Genomic DNA, 21919 nt, shown 5'->3' with positions numbered 1-21919 from the left:
ATTTAAATTTTACTTTTAAAACTGATCTAACATTTCACAGTTCATAAGTGTGAAAAGCTATGTAAAAATGTGATTAAAATATTTTAAATATTTTTATTGACGGTTTCAGTACGGATAGAATTCTATTTTGTAAAAAAATTTACAGTGCAACAAATTTTTAACAATTTTTTAAATATAAACAATATAAGTTATATATAATATGTGTAACAATAGTTGTAAAACTATTGAAAAATATAATCTGAAAATTCAAAACGAAAATTTCAAGCCGTTTAAAAGTAATAAACAATTAAGTGAGTGTCCCTCGATGATGGGTCAGAGCGCGCTAGGGCAAAAACACGCCATATTGCATCCGCCATTTAAAAATTTTTAAAAATTGATCTCAGATTCGTAATCAGCGACCCCGAAAACATAGTAAATAGTACTGCTTAGAACATTTTGATTATTTCCGAATTGCGTAATTCAAAGGATTAACCTTTTCTGACACTTTTTTTCAAACACGTTTTTCTCGAAACGACTTTTTTCGAAATTGTGCACACTCTAGCTTAAAAAGTTTTTAATCAATCACTCTGAAATTTGGCATGTAGTTTCGATATATAATTACACTCTATGTGAACCTCAATCCCGGACAATATCTTTATTTAATTTTGGTTTTTGTTATAAAAAATAGTATGAAAAAATGGCAAAAATCATGTTTTTTGTTCATACCCCTCCAAAAATTAGTAATGTACTATATTTTTTTATGGAAATGAGGTTCACATCGAAGAGATACATATAAAAAAAGTATATTCTTTATGCTCGATTCAGAGGATTGAATGCTACGCGGTAATTTTCTGTATCTGTATATTAGTATTTACTTCTGATCAAACCCAGCGACCTCTTGACGTGGAATGGCTCATTACTGTGTCCAGGATTGTACTAACTATGTCAAAAACATAAGTTAAAAATGAACATAACATCAATACTCAATGTCAAACTACAGAAAAATAGATTAAAACGAACATAACCTCAAAACTTTGGTTAAAAACCTAAGTGTTTAGGTTACGAGACGAACATAACCTCAAAATGAGTATCAGAGATCAAGATCATATTAAAATATACCTACATAAATTTCCGCTTTGCAAATTTAAAAAAATTTATTAAATATAAATTTAATAATAATTCAATTTAATATTTGTTAATTTAATAAAATATTAATAATTATTAAATTTAATTCTATATGATGTATTCCACGCCAAAATGTAAGTCCATCTGCAATTGCATTTCCGATTTTTTTTTTCATTTAGTATTAATTGAGACTAGCTTCCATGAATTTTTTCAAATTTTTTTAGCAAGCCGTTTTCGAGTTATGGAATTTTAAAAATTGGAGAATTTTTATGACTTTTAATTTTTGAATGCTCATAACTTCCTTAAAAATGCATCAATTTTAAAAGTCTTTTTTTAAAAATGTGTGTTTTTAAACATACTTTTCAAAAAAATTGAAATTTTTTAAACATATTACTATCAAATTTTTGAGTTTTAATGATAAAAAGTCATTTTTCTCATTTGACGTACTGACCGATTTTTTTCAAAATTTTTTCAAAAAAACTACTTCTTTTTACGAAATTTTTAAGCCTAGCCCGATAATGGGCAAACAATCTTTACAATATTTTCGGAATAATTCAAAAATTTTTGAATTTTCAATTTTTTAAAAATATTTCTGGTTTTTTTTATACTACGTACTTTTATGTATTTTGATGCGCTCATTACGAAAATCATAGTAACAATACCCAAAAATTAGATTTTTATCGTGCAAACCATAAAAAAGACCCAAAATTTATAGTTTTTTTTCGTTTATTAGGTAAAATATGCAAAATTAAAAAAGATGCATTAGATATAAAAAATGTATTTTAATAAGATCTATAACTTTTGTTTAAAAGTTTTTTTAAAAATTTGCATATTTTACCCAGTAAACGAAAGAAACCATAGATTTTGGGACTTTTTTATGGTTTTTACCATAAAAATCAAATTTTTGGGTATTGTCACTATGATTTTCATAATCAGCGCATCAAAAGTATAAAAAAAACCAAACATATTTTTAAAAAATTCAAAAATTTTTGAAGAATCCCAAAAATATTGTAAAAATTGTTTGCCCATTATCGGACTAGGCTTAAAAGTTTCGTAAAAAGTAGTTTTTTTGAAAAAATCGGTCAGTACGTCAAATGAGAAAAATGATTTTTTATCATTAAAACTGAAAAATTTGATAGTAATATGGTTTAAAAAAAATTTTTTTTGTTTTTTTTTGAAAAGTACGTTTAAAACACACATTTAAAAAAAAGACTTTTAAAATTGATTCATTTTTAAGGCTTGCTAAAAAAATTTGAAAAAATTCATGGAAGCTAGTCTCAATTAGTACTAAAAGAAAAAAAAATCTCAAAAAAATCGGAGATGCAATTGCAGATGGACTTTCACTTTGGCGTGATTAACACTATAAGTACTAAGGATCCTGCATACATAGAACTACCACCGGTACATTTTGTTTCATTATTCATTTGTTTTTTTTCTATTGTAACGTTCGTAATTGAAAGTATCAATATTTAGCTCGCCGAGCCAGGGTTCGTTTTGATTCTAACACTAAAAAATAATAATAACAGCTTAATTACAAACTGATAATAAATTATTTATTTACAACGGTATTTACAGGTGTCGAAAATTATACAGGCGTAACAAGTAAATCGCGTAAGTCGGTTTCAAACAATTATGGTCGGCGTCTATCGCGATGCGTTGAGCCGGGGAAAAGAGAATCGGCATCAATCTGGTAACGTCGCTTATTTTGAGCTGCGCATTAACGAAATCGTCTTCAACTCGCTGCGATGAGCCGTGGAATCATTGTAATACTTCCTAAAAATCCGGGATATACTGGTAAGTACAAGTAAAACTCGTATTCTAATTATACAAAGAGTAAAACTCTAAGTATATCTAAAAACGGTAATAAAACGGCAAATCTACTTTAAACTTCGTGAATACAAATTTACGTTACGTAGTATAAAAAAAATAAAATAAAAAAAATAATTTTAATACGTTACTTTACGATTCGTTACTGTAAATTACGTTACGTTATTTTACATTACATTACTATACATTGTGATATTTTACATTTCGTTACGTTACTTTTCACTATATACATTAAAAACCGATAAAATATTTAACGGGTAAAACCCGTCGAACGAGAGTAAAACTCTCTACGAAAGTTATTCGGAGTAAAACTCCGGGAGTATAGTTCCTTAGGGGTAAAACCCCTATTCAGGTGGGTAAGACCCTCCTGGACTCCGTGTAGCACGCGAGTGACGGTCCTCAGCGGGAGCGCAGCTTATATAGCCGATCGGTGGGCTAAGCGTACGCGAGAGAGCTTTTAGCGATGCGGCCCGCGCGGCGGAATCGGGTACTACGTTGTAGTGCTCCGCAGTCGGTAACCTGTTTATCGACTTACGATAATATTTAGTATAAATATTTACCGGCTAATTTCTAACTATCATTACACTATTAACATTTACAAGTTAGAAAAATAAAATAATACATGATTTTTATAGGTTTTTTCAGGTAGATTACGAATCTGAAGTCGGAAATACGCCAGAATTTTAATTTTCCACTAAAAAATAGATTTGAGTTATAAAAAACAACGTTTTTTATGTTAACTTTAAAGCAATATAGAAAATTATCCCGAAAAGTTGCAAACTTCCGGTAGGCCTTAAAATAATAAATAAACCTTCAACAATAAATTATGTATGTGAAAAACCCAAAACTTTCTGAGATTTTGCCAAAAACGATTCTTTTGATAATCGCGTTTCATAAGTCGTTTCGTACACTAACCGTCCGCTGCGCTGCTTCCCATGTAGATTTGTCTCGTCGGTAGTTCTAGGTATGCCGGTTCAGATCTCAGGTTCTATTAACGATAAAAATCTGAAATCTGGTATACTGAATAAACTTAACTCAAAAAATTTTAGCTCTTTAGCTAGTCATTAACGAAAGATACAAAAGAAAAACCGTGCGTAGCGGGACAAAATTTAACGTTGGTAGTTCTAGTGTTAAATTAATAATTTTAATTTTATTTAAAATACCTTCGATTAACGACAACAAAATGTAGTTGTTGAGCTTGTGTTAAAATTTGAGCCAAATCGGTTCAGCGGTTTTTCAGATATTGTTGTCACCGACTTAAAAAACGTAGTTTACCCTGTTGAAAATTCCTATGTGAGAACACATATGGGATCCCATCCAGGATCTCTTGTGAGTTCTTATGTGGGTTCCCGTACAGGTTCACACATAAGATCCTGTATGAAAAGGTTCCTGGGATGAACTTGCGTGAGATCAAGCGCACGATCTTATGTCTCTGTAAAAGCAATAACACAGGATCCCATGAGGTTTCCTGTGTAGGTTCCTATATGAACAACACGATAAATAGGAACACACATGGGATCTTATCCGAGATCTTGTATGAGTTCTTACATAGGTTCTCACATATAAGAAGATTAATAGCATATATATAAAAGCATTCTATAAAATCTTATTAAGCTGCTATTAATCTTCTTATATGTGAGAACCTATGTAAGAACTCATACAAGATCTCGGATAAGATCCCATGTGTGTTCCTATTTATCGTGTTGTTCATATAGAAACTTACACAGGAAACCTCATGGGAGATTAATAGCAGCTTAATAAGATTTTATATAAAATCTTATTAAGCTGCTATTAATCTTCTTATATGTGAGAACCTATGTAAGAACTCATAGAAGATCTCGGATAAGATCCCATGTGTGTTCCTATTTATCGTGTTGTTCATATAGGAACCTACACAGGAAACCTCATGGGATCCTGTGTTATTGCTTTTACAGAGACATAAGATCGTGCGCTTGATCTCACGCAAGTTCATCCCAGGAACCTTTTCATACAGGATCTTATGTGTGAACCTGTATGGGAACCCACATAAGAACTCACAAGAAATCCTGGATGGGATCCCATATGTGTTCTCACATAGGAATTTTCAACAGGGTAGAGAAAAGCGAGTTAAAAGTTTCACAAACAGTTTACATTGAGTATGTAATAAATGTGTGATATAAGAAATATGCAATATTGTAAGGCAAGGGAACGAATGCCTCTTGAATATATACTCAGTTATACGAAAATTGTAAGGTAGAATATAATACACGGGACAAAAAAATCAGATTTCTATAGGAGTTACCGATGCTTTAACTGCTTTACACCGCACGGCGCATCCTTGCCTATTATGTCTATAACTTTACAAATATTCCTTAAATCTTAATAAACATTGTTTTCACAACAGTCAAATATGTATGGCTCATTTCATTTAAATTGTCATATTCAGCTTTCAGAAAAGTTGAGTTGGAAAATTTTGATTTTAAGGTTGAAACTAATTTTTTTATACAGTTTAACATGTTAAATTAACAAAATACATAGTGGTCACAAAATTAAAGTCATATATTTCTTATGGCAGACGGTTTTTTTTGGCAGAAATCGTCATATCTTATAAAAATTTTTTTTTGTCAATTTTTGATAAAATAATATATAAACTAAATATAATTTGTTTTGACTGGTGATAAATATACTGAATTTTTTGGGGTCGCTGAATCCGAATTTGAAGTCAGATTTAAAATATTCAAAATGGCGACCATGAAAATTTAGAAGTTGATTCGATTCGCTTGAAACTCGTTACTAAGGGGTTTTTTGGGTTGCTAATTACAAATATGACGTCAGATCTTCAAAATTTAAAACGGTGGATCCAATATGACGATCTAATATTGTGCTGCACTGCTGTTTAGTACAGTTTATTCGTGAAGTTTATTATATTAATGCAATGTCTATTCCATGTTCTTAAGTTCATAAATTTTATAAATAAATTGTAACTGGAATTAATATTTAAATAAATGAAATTCCAAAAAAATGTCTATCATTATTGTTATATATTTATTACCTTGAACTATATTAAATTTTATTAAACTATTCTCTAAGTTTAAATAACTTTTGCATAATTAGTGTCAAAAACTTTAAAATTTGCGTTGAGTTAAGAATTTTTACGTTTTCTATTTATTTATTTTTATTTTTCTAGTGAAAATTAGGGGAAAAAAATTTATTTTTAGTGGAAAATATCTAGCCATCTAGGGGGAAAGCGCCATAGGCATCTGACAACACTGTCGGGGGTTTTCGGGGTCGCTGAATTCGAATTTGATGACAGATGAACCCAAAAATCTTAAATACGATAAAATCAAATTTTTTTGAAGGCTCTGTTTGGAACCTTATTAGGCCTATAAGTGATTTTTGACTGGACTGCGAAGGGGTTAAAAATTATATAGGCAAAATGCAAAATTTATGTCCTTAAACATTTTGAACATAAAACAAATAAACATGTTCAGGGCCTAAAAATACATTAGAAACTATTCTGGTATCAAGATAAAAGAAAAAAGTTTTATTTTGTAGGCTTGTGTGATTTATTACGTTTACTGAAGCCATATATACAAATTTGCATTACACTTATGACCATTACACTGTTGACATTTTGCTAGTTTTTCGCTTATAAAATGAAAACGGTTATACTTATATCGATGGGGTTGGTCTCATTCGAAAGAGAATCCAAAAATACATTAAATTCCATACCGATATAAAATTCAAAATATTGTCTAACCATTTTCAAGGCATTACACTGTTGACAGAAATTCAATTACGAAAGTGTTTCGGCTTTTTCTGCCTCCATGACAAACGAGCAGATTTATACTTATATCGTTTTCGTTTTTTTCACACACTTCGTTGTTATGTTCTGCTGCTTATGCGATGGTAAAGAAATTTTTTGCTCATAATGTAATTTAAATAGCAGGTAAAACTAGGAAATTCTACCGGCAAAACGTAAAAATACAAAAGTGAGGGACACGTCATTTTCATTTTCTGTAAATTGTATAAAATAAAGTTTAATTACCAACACTTGGTTTTCCTTAAATATAGAACTAATACTTCAAGAAACATTTATTTGATCTGGTTTAAACACTATATTTTTGACATTTCATTCATTTGAACATTGTAAATGTCTCCGGGGACGCATTATACTTATGACATTTTGCCTGCTTTTTGTTCTGACAATATTATAAAAATCACTTTTATGTCCTTGTAAATAGAAAAATGATTGAAAATTATTGCTTTTTACTATTATATAAACAAATTAATTTCAACTAAGGTTAAATCAAATAATTTTTTTGGTAAGGGACACGAATATGACAATTTAAATGAAATGAGTCATATAATGATATTTAAAGCTTTTTTGACAAGCTACACGAAGGTGATAAAATTTTTTTTTATAAAATTTGACCTTGAAATTCAAAGTCAAAATGTTAATTTACGTATATCTCAAAATCGGATTTAAAAAAATTTGTTTCAATCTCTCTCAATGGAAAGATTGACTAATTTTCTACAAAACATGTAATTTTCAGAGTGGAATCTTTTAAAATTTTTAAGATATTAATTAATTAATGTTTATAACAAATGAAATATCTTACAAACAAATAAAGTTATGGTAATTCTGAACTTACAAATTGAAATTTATGGTAATTCCGCGTCCAACGAGCCCTATATGAAGTATTTTGGATAAGTAGATTGTTAATAAACAATTGTAATGTTAACGCATTTTTTATTAACAATCTACTTATCTAAAACACTTCATATAAGGCTTGTTAGATGCGGAATTACGTTAACTTTTAATTGCCAACTTCAGAATTACGGTAACTTATTTGTTTGTAAAATATTTCATTTGTTGTAAACATTAATTAATTAATTAATATCTCAAAAACTTTAAAAGATCCCACTCTAAAAATTACATGTTTTGTAGGAAATTAGTCAATCTTTCCATTGAGGTAGATTAAAAAAAAATTTTAAATCCGATTTTGAGATATACGTAAATTAACCTTGAAATTCAAGGTCAAATTTAATTTTAAAAAGAAAAATTATATCACCATCGTATAGACCGTCAAAAAAGCTTTAAAAATCATTAAACAGTTTGTTCTAAAAGTATGGAAACTTGCAAATATCTCGAAAAATACAAATTTTCGTAAAAAATGTTCAAGACAAAAGTTGTTATCTTTGAAAACAAAAAATTGGACCCGGAGCCCAATGTTGGGCCCTACAATAAAAAAGTGGTTTTCTTAAATGAGACCACTAATTTTCAGTTTCAAATTCGTAATCCCCATGAAATTCTGCGTTCAGACATGTGGTATAAGTGCCTAAAATATTTGTCCCAATCCAAGATATTGGGTCAAAAATTTTTCTACAGATAAATAAATTTTAACAATTTTAGATTAGAGGATTTTTTGTAAACAATTGCGATGTTAGCCAATTGTTTATTAACAAACAACTAACCCAAAGTACTTCATATAGGGCTCGTTGGATGCGGAATTTTGTCAACTTTCATTTAGTAACGTCAGAATAACGATAACTTTATTCGTTTATAAAATATATAATTTTTTATTAACATTAATAGTTAATTCTTGTGCACTTTCGACTGGTGAATGATGAATTTAAATGAAAGTTCACAAAATTCCGCATCCAACGAGCCCTATATAAAGTGCTTTGGGTTAGTGGATTTTTATTAAACAATTGGCTAACATGGCAATTGTTTATAAAAAATCCTCTAATCCAAAATAGTCCATATAGGACTCGTTGGATGGGAAGTAGGTCAGCTTTCAATTCGTACCTTCAGGATTGCAATAACTTTATTTATTTGTGAAATCTTTCATTTTTTATTAACATTGATTAATTAATTAATTAATATCTCTAAAATAACAAAAAAGGAACAACACTTCGTGGTTAAATTACTTACCCCTAGGGCTAAACTATGTGCAAGTTACAGCCCGATCCGAACAACTATTTTTCACTTAGTTCGCTACAAGAAGTTTACCCCATATGTATATGTGACTGTCCACGAGAAAAGGAACCTTATGCTGACTCTACACTTACTGAAATCTGCGCAAGCGGCCGCTCGTAGAGGCGTGCAGGGTGACCAACATTGATTAGAATAGCGAAATACAATAGATTGTATAAAATTTATATGGTTATAATCATACATAATTATATTATAATACGATAATTATATATATATATATATAAAAGCATACATTGTACTTTTACATTGTACCCCATTTTTCGATATGTTACCGAAGTTTCCAACCAAAATAATAGTTACCATACCATTTCTACATATATCTACTACAAGAATATGCAGTTTATACTGCCGTACGATGTAAAAACTTAGGTAACCGACATTGTCGCTTAGGCTGATTTCAGTAGTAATAAACAGGCTACAATCAGCTTAAGCGACAATGTCGGTTACCTAAGTTTTTACATCGTACGGCAGTATAGAAAATCGATTTTCTTAAAAAAAGATGTGGTACTAACCCCTTAACCCGTAAGTTTTAAGTTCGATTCTGCTTCTGCATTAGATCTATTTATTTTACATGTTTGAGTTTCTATACATCAATTAGTTAGAACTTAACAATCTCCGTTCATAGCATATTGCGATTATATATTTCTTATTTTTTATTTTATTATACACATATATTATACTTTGAAAATTGTTAAGTATAAATTAAATTTTAGCTCGGGAACGTAAATTAAAAATTGTTGTCACATTCATATTAGCATTTGTACGTTTACCAAATATATCGTTCAGATAATCATATACCTTTATTATTGCATTCATTCCAAGTTAGCTACACATTTAAAATGTTTGATGCAAAATCAAAGATATGGTTGCTCCATTTTTATCAATAAACTTCGGTTGTTTCTGCTTTCTTTCCGTGCATAAATATAACTAAAAGTTAGTTTAATTTTTTTATTTCTAGGATAAGGAATGTCAAGGAGTAAAAATTCGTGTCATAGAAAGGACTGAGCTGGGAATATTTAAAGATAAGTGCACGCAAGTAATATCGACACATAATTTTTCTTTACTTATCAAGCTATGTTGTAAATTATTACTTAATTGTGTCAATCAAAATGTCTACTACTACTATTTTTATTTAGAACGTTTGAGGAAGAAACTCATGTACGAAAATTAATCATTTCTATATTTATTATAGAGCGAAGAAAATTATGAAACTTTAGCCGAAAAAGACATTATAATTGCAAATCTATTAGCTCAAAGAAGCAGTGAAACTGATAGAAGAACCGATTATGAAGAGTCGATTCAATTCTTAGTATCCGGCATGAAAACACTTCTTCTAAAAGAAAGCAATAATGGGGAGGCAAATAACACCCAAGGAACTTCCCGTAACACTGAGAAGGTGTGCATTTTTTATTATTTTTCTCTATATAGTTATCCTTCCTGTAAATTTTTTTAATCCTCTACTTTTGATTTCTCTATTATATATCGATTCTTCTCTTCTCTTCTGATTTTTCTTATATCGAATTGACAAAATCCGCTAGGGAAAAAATAAAATAACTATAGAGCAACATCGAAATGCTCAAATATATCAGAATTTGCATATGTCAAAAGAGGTCAAGTGCAAACTTTTCTAAAGTATTCTTTTACATTGTGTATTCAATAATGTTTTTAAGAAAATGTAGAATCATAAAACAGCCTTAATTTCCGTGCAGTGTCTTAAATTTTGATTCAATATTTCATGTTTATTTAAAAATAGTTTTATTCTTTATCTAATTGTAAACAATTTATATCAAGTTTTTAATTTTTAAATATTCCTGGTTTTATTAATTTTTAACATTTAAATTTAAAAATTAGAGAATTGTTCGGTTTCAAAGCAATTGTTTAATATTCATAATTTTATTAAAAATGAACAACAAAACTACTATAATTTACCACTTTTGAATTATGTCATCTCTTCCACGGCCGATAAAACAATTGGGTGAGCTCAATTCGCAAACCTCAATCGCTCAATCCTCTAAAAGGATCAGCTTTGAAAGGCTGTATCTCTAAACCTATTAGGGTTATAACATTTTTTTGCAAATTGTCAATTTGGTCAGCTATAACTTCCCTGTGGATTTTTTTTTTTAAAAAAATTATTTTTATGGTAATTATCGAAAAAACTAAAAAACAGATAATTTTGCTAAATTCATGAAATAGTTATTTATGATACAAGTGCGTAAAGTGAGTGATTATACGAGTGTGATGTTTGCAGCACGAGTATAATCACTCACTTTACGCACGTGTATCATACAACATTTTTTGCAACACCCACCTCTAAAGTTAAGTACCTATTATGAGGAATTCCAACTTGCTATTAGAATATTTTCGATTGTATAGAATTAAATAAATCAATCGAAGATCAGGAAAAATATCATTAGGCAGTAGTGTATAAATTTAAAAGTAAAGTTCGTTTTTTAATTTTGTGGTTTTGTATGGTCTAAAAAAATCCTTATATTATGTGAGAGAAATTTCGGTGCGTAAAGTAAATTTCAGTGTGTAAAGTAATATTTCAGTGCGTAAAGTGAATCACTTTACACACCGTTCAAAAAAGAGCTTCTTTACACACACTTTTCGGTGTGTAAAATTTAACTTTAGAGGTTAGTGTTGCAAAAAAACCTTTTTTTTCGAAAGTCATACTTATCTTATTCAATTTTTGAGCTGCAGGGTTAAATTTTTTTATTACTCAGAATTCGATGGACTTTCTTTTTCACATTTATGTTTTTACGCTAAAATGTACTGGAACATGATAAGAAAACAATAAGACAGTTCGGTTGTCAAAGTACTACTACTATACATGATGGTGGACCCTATTGAAAAACCCTGTATAAGATCTTGTACAAGAAAATGTACACGTTCAGCAGCTGAACTTGTACCTGTTCTGGTGAGAACATGTACAAGATCTTGTACAATTTCGGCACCAGAATTTGGAACAAATTCTTGTATGAAAACTTGCACAAGATCTTCTACAAGTAAATATATTTAATATATGTATACAAGAAAATGTACATGTTCTTGTACAAGTTCAGTTAAAAAAATTTTTTTTAATAATTTAGAATCATTAAAACCTTTTACTTATGCATGTCCAAAATTATTGCGCAGCTGTAAAATCCTAAGAAAACTTCTGCGCAGCCTTTAAAGTTTTCAATTTTTACTAAACGAAGACATAAATGAACCTGTACAAGAACATGTACATTTTTTAGTATACAAATATTAAACATATTTTTGTACACGATCTTGTACAAGTTTTAATACAAAAACTTGTTCCAAAAAACTTTGGTGCCGAAATTGTACAAGATCTTGTTACATGTTCTCACCAGAACAGGTACAAGTTCAGCTGCTGAACATGTATATTTTCTTGTACAAGATCTTGTACAGGGATTCTCAATAGGAGAGTGAAAAAGTTAATGATACGATTTTGTTTCTTTTACTCACATACTTTTACACTTTTACTTTGACGCTTTCACGTTTTTACACCGACATAGGACTCCACCCTGATTTTCCTTGTTTCTCTTTTCTTTTTATTAATCTTCTCTTTAAATTATCTTATAAATATATCTTAATTCTTTGTTTTGTTAAATTACACTGGGTAACAAAAAAATGGTCATGTGGTGATTATTTCAAAATTCCTGTGTTTATTGAATATTTGGGTGTCAATGAACAAGAAACTCAAATCTTTGGGAATGTATGCTTGGTATAAAGCGATTCTCAATAATCATATTTGCTTGAAACTAGTCACTTAGGGTGTTTTCGGCATTCACTCAGAGTTAACTCTAGAGTTAGCAGTGGTGCTCAAATGTAAATTTTGATTTTCAGTTCGTCTGTTGGTTGTGAACGTTGTTGATTGGCAATTTGGCATAGACGATTCATTTTGATTGGCGCAGGGTTTGCAATTGTAACAACATGTGAAACGGGCCTTTTATTCTAGTAATGTAATGTTAAAATAAAATTTTTTGTTTCTAGTATTCATAAAAGTCCCCAAAAATTAATTACTAGATGACCCAGAGTTAACTCTGTTTTCTTGCGAGAGTAAAGAAAAAGGGTCAGTCCTAACCTTTAATGGCCGACAAAATTTGTGAACGGATTGTTTGTTTTGAAAAGTGTAAATTGAAACATAATAATTTTTTTTATTAAAAATTATTTTCACTTTTTATTTATAAAAAACAACTTTAATTAAAATAAATAATCTAGTTTCTAAAACAATTCAGATTAATTAAAGTTAGGGAAATAATGAAAAATTTGAAAATTATAAACTTTAAAAAAATAACACGTTTATGGGTAGCAAAAATATGTTCCATTTTTAAATGAAAAACAAAAAATACGTATAAATTAAAAAAAGTAAGCAAACAAGGACAACTAACTTCAAACTCAGGGTGATGAAAATAGAAAATCAATTATTTTATTTAGGTAAATAAATTTTCAAAGATAATATCATTGAGCACCACTGTTAACTCTAGAGTTAACTCTGAGTGAATGCCGAAAACACCCTTAGAAGTTTTTTGGGTTGTTGATTGCAAATTTGAGGTTAGGTTTTAAAAATTCAAAATGGTGGATCCAATATGACTGACGAAGTTTTTAAAAACTGTTTAAATTCTCTTGAGTCGTGTTACTCGAGGGTTTTTGGGGTCACTGATTACGAATTTAAAGTCAGATTTCCGAAATTCAAAATGACACGGGTTACTTGTCACATTTCAAACTTTTCAAAAAAATTTCGATAAATTTGTCGAAAGACTTTCGAGAGCTATTTTAATTCTAGCAATATAATATGCGAAAATGATATAATTCCACCATAATGGATCCGCCATTTTGAATTTCGGAAATCTGACTTTAAATTCGTAATCAGTGACCCCAAAAACCCCCGAGTAACAAATTTCAGATAAATCCATTGAGTTTTTGAAAAAAATTTCCGCCATATTGGATCCGCCATTTTGAATTTTTGAAAAGTAACTGCAGATTCGTAACCGGCGACACCAAAAACCCCCGAGTAACAAATTTCAGATAAATCCATTGAGTTTTTGAAAAAATTGTCCGTCATATTGGATCCGCCATTTTGAATTTTTGAAAACTTATACCGTATTCGTGTTTAGTGACCCAAAAAACATAAGTGTATGGTGCAGAAATAAAAATAATTCATCAATATATTATTTTTTGCAAAATAGTATTTTTTAAATCTTTTTTAGTGGAAAATCGCCATTTTGTTGTCCGCCATCTTAAATTTTAAAATTCGCAACTATACAGTTTTGTAGCTGGGTATTCGAGGACGCGATATTTTGGGTTCCGGAGCAAATTAACTGTCGTTTTCCATGTCAAAATATGTTTTGAATAAAAATTTTTTTGCAGAAAATCATGTTTTTTTGCAATAAAATTGTTATTAATATTAAGGATTTAATTATAATTAAATTTCGACTTCAGAATCGAAAAGAGCGATAAATTTTACGTTAGAAATGGGCTATCCTGAATTTTTAAAATTATTTTTTCATATAAAATAACAGCTGCTAAGTGAAGGTAAATTTTTCGTCCTGGCGGTCGTTAATGGGTTAAATACAGATTCCCCGCAATTATTGCATGACATTTCAGTTTTGGGTCTTAAAGTTGAAGGTTTAAGCTTTCTTTTGAGACCTATTAAAGCTTTCTATGTCCTCACGTTTTCCTTTTATATTACTTCAAAAAATGCCAAAAAAGCCATTTTTTGACACTTTAACCCCCATTTTCAGGGAACTGAACAAATTAAAAAAAATTTTTTTCGTAGTTTTTGTTCATTGACACCCAAATATTCAATAAACACAGGAATTTTGAAATAAACACAACATGACCATTTTTTTGTTACCCAGTGTTATTTCATCTCCTTTGTAAATAATTCACTAATGGAACAATCACAGCTTGGCTGACTGCCTGCGGACAGACGGGGCGAGGGTCGAAATAAGTGTAAGCGATAAGAAATACTTGCTCTTTCTCTCTTACACTCATGTCGCCCAGTCTGCCCGCAGGCAGGCAGCCGATGCCTATGCCAACTGTGTAGTGTTTTTTCGGATTAGAAAAATCAAAATCCAAAAATATTTAGGTTTAATATTGATTTAAGAAATAGTAAAAATTAATATTTTTCCGTAATTCTACACGGAGAAAATTTGTTCCGAGAGTTTTACTGAACTTAGTTCGGTAAAATTGGGATATAACAGCAAAACGGTAATTTTTCAAGAATAAGTACAGTAAAATGAATTTCATAAAACTGTAATGCAAAAGGAATAAAATATTATAACACGTATATTAGTGTCTCCAAGTTCAGTTCGGGAAACCGTAAGGTACTGGCAGTACAAAAAATAGAACAATAGCTAAGAATATTAAGGTCCGTTTTTGATAAATCAGAATTGAAATTTCATAACTTATTTAAATTATTAATGAAGAGTTCGGTAAAACTTCAGGCAAAAATATAAAAAATAAATACTACCATTACTGGAAATCTCAATTCACCTACTTTAATAATTCTCTGATCGTTCATAATTTTAAACTCACATATATGTAGGAATTGAAACAGTACATCATGTTAACCTTACACCTAATACATACAACACGTTTTTATTTTATGTAATACATACTAAACGCATACATATATAATAACGCAATACATATAATCGTTCGCTTTACATTGCTTTAGAGGGTTTGAGCTGTCCTTATATATTAACCTGGATTTTAGTTTACCGCTTGTGAGAAACGTTCGAACAATTTATTGAAAAAAAATAAAATAATTTAGATTCAATTATTTCTGAATATGACAACTAATTTTAAGACTACATATGACATTCGTCAAACTAAAATTTCATACAATTACATGTAGCTTTAGATTTGATTTGTTTGTAAAATTAGTAGACCGTTAAAAGGAAGACTACATGTTTTAAATAAAAGATTCATCAAAAAGTGATAAATGGCACATGTTTTTTTGGTTAATTTTAAATCTTAATAAACGATTGTTTCAAAAACCAACTTTTTGAGAAATTCACTTAATAAAATATTGATTAATAATTTCTTGTAGAGTAATAGTCAACATAATCTACGTATACGTTATCGTAATATAAACCAATGTTTAATGATTCAAATTTTTCATATATTTACAGTACTAGCTTGTAATAAATTAAAATATCATTAAGTTTTAACTGTCATCACTACAAAAAATAAAACCCCGATCATTAAATTTTTTTTAAAATAGACATCAGATTATTAAATGTTATGTCTCATCCATTTTCATAAATCAGCCAACAAATTTTCTTTTTTTCTATTTTTTAATCTAAAATCATCTTCTTCATATCCAAGCATATGTTAGCATGTTCAATCTAGAAATGCATCGTAAACGTAGACCTTCGAAATGTACGTTTGAAAAGTCATTATGTTTATAACACTCTCCGTGTTCCCACGTTTTGCAACGGTAATATCAAGCGGGAATATTCCTGTGACATTCAGGCGATATCATATTCCATGGTGATATACCTGTGTCATTCGTATGATACTGAGAGATTATTCCCGTGAAATTCGTGTGATATCGAGGAAATAATTTATAAAATTCTAAAAAAATTTCTTTTATTTTTTAATTTATTTTTTTATTTAAATATTCAAAACAAACAACATTTTAGAATTTTATAAATTACAGGAATATTCTCTCAATATCACAGAAATTTTCCGCTCAATATTACAAAAATATCCCCTCAATATCATACGAATTTCGTCACGGAAATATTCTCTCAGTATCATACGAATGTCATACGAATCTCACAGGAATATTCCCGTGAAACGGACATTATGATATCACCTGAATGTCATAAGAATATTCTCGTTTGATATCACCTTGATATTCAAGCAATATGCCGTGCTACTTGGGAATGATCACATAATGAATATTATTGATAGTTATCTACTTTTTTGTCGACATTGTTTGAAGTATTGCGAATAAACTTTCATGTTTTCTGTGTATGATGATCACGAGAAAAATATGCTACAGATAATTAAAAAAAATTTTACCAAATGCATACAAATTATTTATTTAAAATCCTATGCTGCAGAATTTGTATCAAATTTTACAAATTTATAGTAGGTACACACTTTTGAATCAATGATTTGTATACTTTTGGCAGAATTTGGAGATACTTAGCTACAAACAACGTTACAAAATAAGCAGTAGCTGCATCTATATACTAGGAAAAAACTTTACACTTATGTCATATTCTCCAATTTACTATTTACTAGCAAATCTTTCTTTATTAAAGATGTGTCAAAAGAACTGCACAAAAACGAAGATTTACCAATATCAAAATGCAAAATGGATGAGTGGAATTATCCAACTGTAAAAAGTCTAATCCGAAAAACTTTAAATAGTCAACGTTATGCAGGAAAGATAAAGCAGTAAGTATAAGTTATTATCTGTAATAAACAAATGCACCAACATAGTGACATAAATGTTTTTTTTCAGAATTTCAGAGGAGTTTAACATTGAGCATGAATAATTATATCTTAAATATTATTTTACTGTTTTTAATGTAGAACATTTAAATTATTACTTTTATAGAAAAAAGGAAAAAGTTTCTAAACATCATATTGTATTTTTAAATTCTTATTTTTACTGAATGTACACGAAAAACTTTAAATTTTACTTACTTTGTAATAATGCATTTCGATATAAGATGCTTGTGTTTATATAATGATCTATATAATAATATTTATTCATAGATTTTCGTTATAAGTGTATTTCAATATTAATTAAAATTGTTTCAAAATTTATTTAACATTTTTTGTTTTATTTTCGATACTCATGTAAAATTTTACAACTTGGTTTGCGGTCACTGCGCGTAATGCAGCACTTGAGATAAGTGATTCTCTGCGACTCAAGTGGTCCACCAATTTATCGCTGCGTTCGATTACGTAATTTAATTTTCACTCTTACTTCCATTTCCTTTTTTTATAATTTGCACTCCTACTTTCGCTAATTTCCATTTCCATTTATTATAATTTTCACTCTCATATCTATTTTTTACAATTTCCACTCGCAATTCCTCTATTTCTAATTTCTATTTCCGCTTTCATTTACACTTTTTCTAATTTTCATTTTATCTCTTTAGATGTAATGTAAAAACCTAATCGTCCCTTAGTCTAAGTCTTTATTGTCCAAAGCCGCGGCACATAAATGTTAGCGCGCTATTTTACGCGTTTCTGTACGATTCGAAACGAAAAAAATTTGAAAATTCTCTTTATATAACCATGTGTGTCCATGGCCAGTACTTTAAGGAAAAATTTCTTTATATTTACGGAAATATCTTGCCTAACTACTAGATGCGTCCCACTGGGTTCAAACTCACAACCATATTCCTGATGTTTGCCGTTAGAGCCTACAAGCATTGCAACTGCTCCTATATGCCATCAACAAAATGAAACTATGAGTTTTCTTAACGAAGTGCTAGTGGTAAGCAATTTATCATAAAGTCATTGATAAATAGCTATAAAGTATAGAGTTAAATCTATTTATTTTATCATACGTAATTATAATATTCTCTTAACAAAACATCAAATTTAAAATGATTATTTAACAGCAATTAAAAGATATAGGTAATCAAAATTCTTTTGTAAAAAAAATTTAAGAGAATGTTTATTATAAAATAATAATTATTAAATATATATATATATATTTTTATTTAAATAAATTGAATAATTGTAATTTTTATCTAATAAAATTTTGCAAACAAAATATAACAGAAGAATTGTAGTATTTTTATCAAGAGGTTTAACATTTTTAATGAGAATCTATATCGTTCGCCCAACACGTGATATGCACACTGAAAAAGAACTAGTAGGCTTTTCTACTTTTTAACTACTCTGCGTAGAACAATAGATTCTAAACTCAATTTAAAAGTTTCTATTAACTATATAAAAATAGTTAAACCAATGAAGAATGTAATTGGTAGAAGAACATTTTGTGATTATATTAGGTCAATTCAAAAATGTTAAAACATCTCAAGATGTAAGTAGTAGATTTTACTACTTAAAGTGGTTTAGTAGGTTTTAAGAACATTTTTTTGGTAGAACACAGGTCTACAAAATAAGACTGTTTTTTAGATGTCGGAGTGGTTTCCAATGTATTTTTGTGTCCTGATGCTGATTCTACACTCACCTAAAACTGAGCGAGCGGTCCGCTTTTCCGTGACGCTTCCCATATTTAACTATATCCATATATATATAAAAAACGTAAAGCAAAAGCGCACCGCTCGCGTAGTTTTAGGTGAGTGTAAAATCAGCATGAACACGATCCCTTGTTCCAAAATTGCGTATCACGTTAGGATTTTCAGTAAAGTGGGGGTAAAGTCTCCAAAAACCGTGATTTTAATGGTTTTCATTATGAAAAAATTAATTATTATACACTACCGTCGGAAATTGTCGGTCAGATAAACGTTCGAGTAGTATAAATTCGGCGCTTACATTAAAGCAAGGTATTGCAAGTTAGAAAAAAGTTAGAGACTTCTAATTTAGATGGTTGGAAAGCTGATAAAATTCTGCGTCTGAATGTATATCAAGAAATTTTTTTTTGTATTTATAACACCGAAAAGATTTCAAGCAAAAAATTATGCCATTTTCGTACTGTCGTACTAATGTTTTTGACTTCCGGCATAATCTAGAATAATTTATGGAAAAATTTGACAATTTTACAACATAATCTTTAAGATCTCAGCTTCAATTTACATTTTTGAAACTTAAAAAATGTTTTATGGTTCCTGAAATATGTTAAAAAATGTTCGAGCATGTTTTTCTACAACCCAGCAGCGAGGCGGCAAAAAGTGATGATCGACGGCTGATTTTTAGAAAAACATGCTCGGACCTTTTTTAATATATTTCAGGAAACAGAAAACATTTTTTAAGTTTTAAAAATGCAAATTAACGCTGAGATCTTAAAGATTATGTTGTAAAATTGTCAAATTTTTCCATATATTATTCTAGATTATGCCGGAAATCAAAAACATTAGTACGACAGTACGAAAATGGCATCATTTTTGCTTGAAATCTTTACGGTGTTATACATTTTCTCTTTAGATCTGGTACAAGTTAAGTTAAGTGAAAATCGACTGATTTTTCAATGACTATTTTTGCGATTTCAATTAGTCGAGTTTCACTGGAAATAAGTGAAAAATTAGTTATTTACCATCCATTTTTTACTGACTAACCAATTAAGAGAACAATCAATTTAAGTGAATCATATTGATAATTTAAATTATTTTAAGTGGACAATCAGTGAACAATGATTGGAAAATCATATATTTTAATTATTTATTTTTATACATTCCCCGCAGTGCACAGAAGTAAATATTTTCTTATTAATTTCCAATGAAATTCTATTAATTAAAATCACCAGAAGAAAGTCACTGGAAGTCGGTGGATTGCCACTGATTCAGATCAGTTTCAGAGAGTGATGTCTTTTCAGGTTATATGCTTTTTCAGTTATTTAAAAATAAATAATAATAATTACATTTTTATTTACTTCTTTAAACTTGAAATAATCTTTAAAATCAGATAAACTTTTCATCATCCTGTTCAATATTAATAGTAACTATTCTGAAAATTATTTCTATCATTAACATTTAGAATTTTAATTGTATTTCAGGATCAGAAGAGAAACTGTAATTTTTCAAAATGGCTTAAGACAATATGGGTAATTTTCTTAATCAAGATAATTTAGTAGATGATGAAGATGAAGAAATTGTACGTGATGAAGGCGAAGAAGCAGCAAGTGATGATGAAGATGAAGAAATTATAGATGATGAAGAAGAAGAAGCAGCAAGTGATGATGATGAAAATGATGGTGATGATGAAGAAGTTTTAGGCGACGACGAAGAAGAAAGAAGTGGCGATGATGGTGAAAAGGATGATGATAATAGTGATGATGAAATTGATGATAGAAGAGATATCGAAGAAAATGTTGAAATTGAGGAAAGAGTTAGGAATGAAGACAATTTACTGAATGACGACCAAGATCAGAGGTAAATTAATGACAATGAAGCAGAAAATGATGGAGTCCAAAGAGAAGGTCAACAAGAAATTCTTTTTAGAGGTATAAATACTATCGGTATGCGTGTGCTATTAGAAGCGGATCCTGATTTGCGAGCCATTGATCATTTATTAGTTTTATTAAGTAGAACAGTACGACACTGCAATACTTATGAACAAGTAATAGACCAATTAAGTTGGCTAAAAAAATCATACCGATATATAAATTTACCAACGAATAAACCAGCTTTATGGAAAGTCCTTGGCCGAAATACTGAAAATTTATCGTATCAATTATTTTGCTCATATTGTAAAGACCGAATAGAGACTGGAAAAAGAGTGGAAAGAGTGTGTTTTTGCGGAACTTGCGGACCAGAACTTGATAAATCGAATGTTGCAACTTTTGTACATATAGGCCTGACTCCTCAATTACAAGATCTTTTAAACATCCCAAATATTGTTGAATCATTACGTTATCGAGACAATGATAATGTTGAAGACATTTTTGATGGCAAAAGATATAAGACCTTGAGAAATCCAGGGAATTTCTTGTCTAATGAAAATAATTTTTCTTTGACTTTATGGACAGATGGAATTAAACTGACAAAATCGTCCCCTGCTACATCATATCCAGTAATTTTACAATTAAACGAACTGTCACCTCATGCTAGAAAACAAAATATGTTTCTAGCAGGATTATGGGTATCAAACTCGCATCCAACAATGAACAGTATCTTAACTCCAATATGTGACGAATTAAGACAACTATATGTAAATGGAGTTCTTTGAAGAAATGGTGATGTCGTGGTGACAAGTAGATTTATTACAACCATCTTCGTAGCGGATTCGGTGGCAAGGCCTGATGTATTACGAATGAAAAGGTTTAATGGCAGAAATAGATGTACTTATTGCCTTCCTGCAGGTGAAATGGTAGAAAACACTTGGGTATACGCGGTGGGCAAT

The 21919-nt window shown here is 29.6% G+C and overlaps 1 long non-coding RNA gene across 2 annotated transcripts; it reads left to right on the top strand.

Annotated features, from left to right (window-relative positions):
- The first annotated feature begins 33 nt into the window (after positions 1-33).
- LOC127290353 (uncharacterized) lies at positions 34-17634 on the top strand. 2 transcript variants are annotated; one of them, XR_007844308.1, is made up of 5 exons: positions 34-411; positions 9870-9947; positions 10104-10307; positions 17197-17332; positions 17400-17634. It is a non-coding gene; the product is annotated as an uncharacterized LOC127290353 (long non-coding RNA). The 2 variants fall into 2 exon arrangements; XR_007844307.1 differs by having other exon boundaries at positions 9870-10307.
- The last annotated feature ends 4285 nt before the right edge of the window (positions 17635-21919 follow it).

The sequence above is a fragment of the Leptopilina boulardi genome, unplaced genomic scaffold (genome assembly GCF_019393585.1).
Source record: "Leptopilina boulardi isolate dan_hultmark-lab unplaced genomic scaffold, ZJU_Lbou_2.1 LbouV2_60, whole genome shotgun sequence".
In the NCBI taxonomy this organism is placed as follows: Eukaryota; Metazoa; Arthropoda; class Insecta; order Hymenoptera; family Figitidae; genus Leptopilina; species Leptopilina boulardi.
This window is presented reverse-complemented; position numbering and strand designations above follow the sequence as displayed.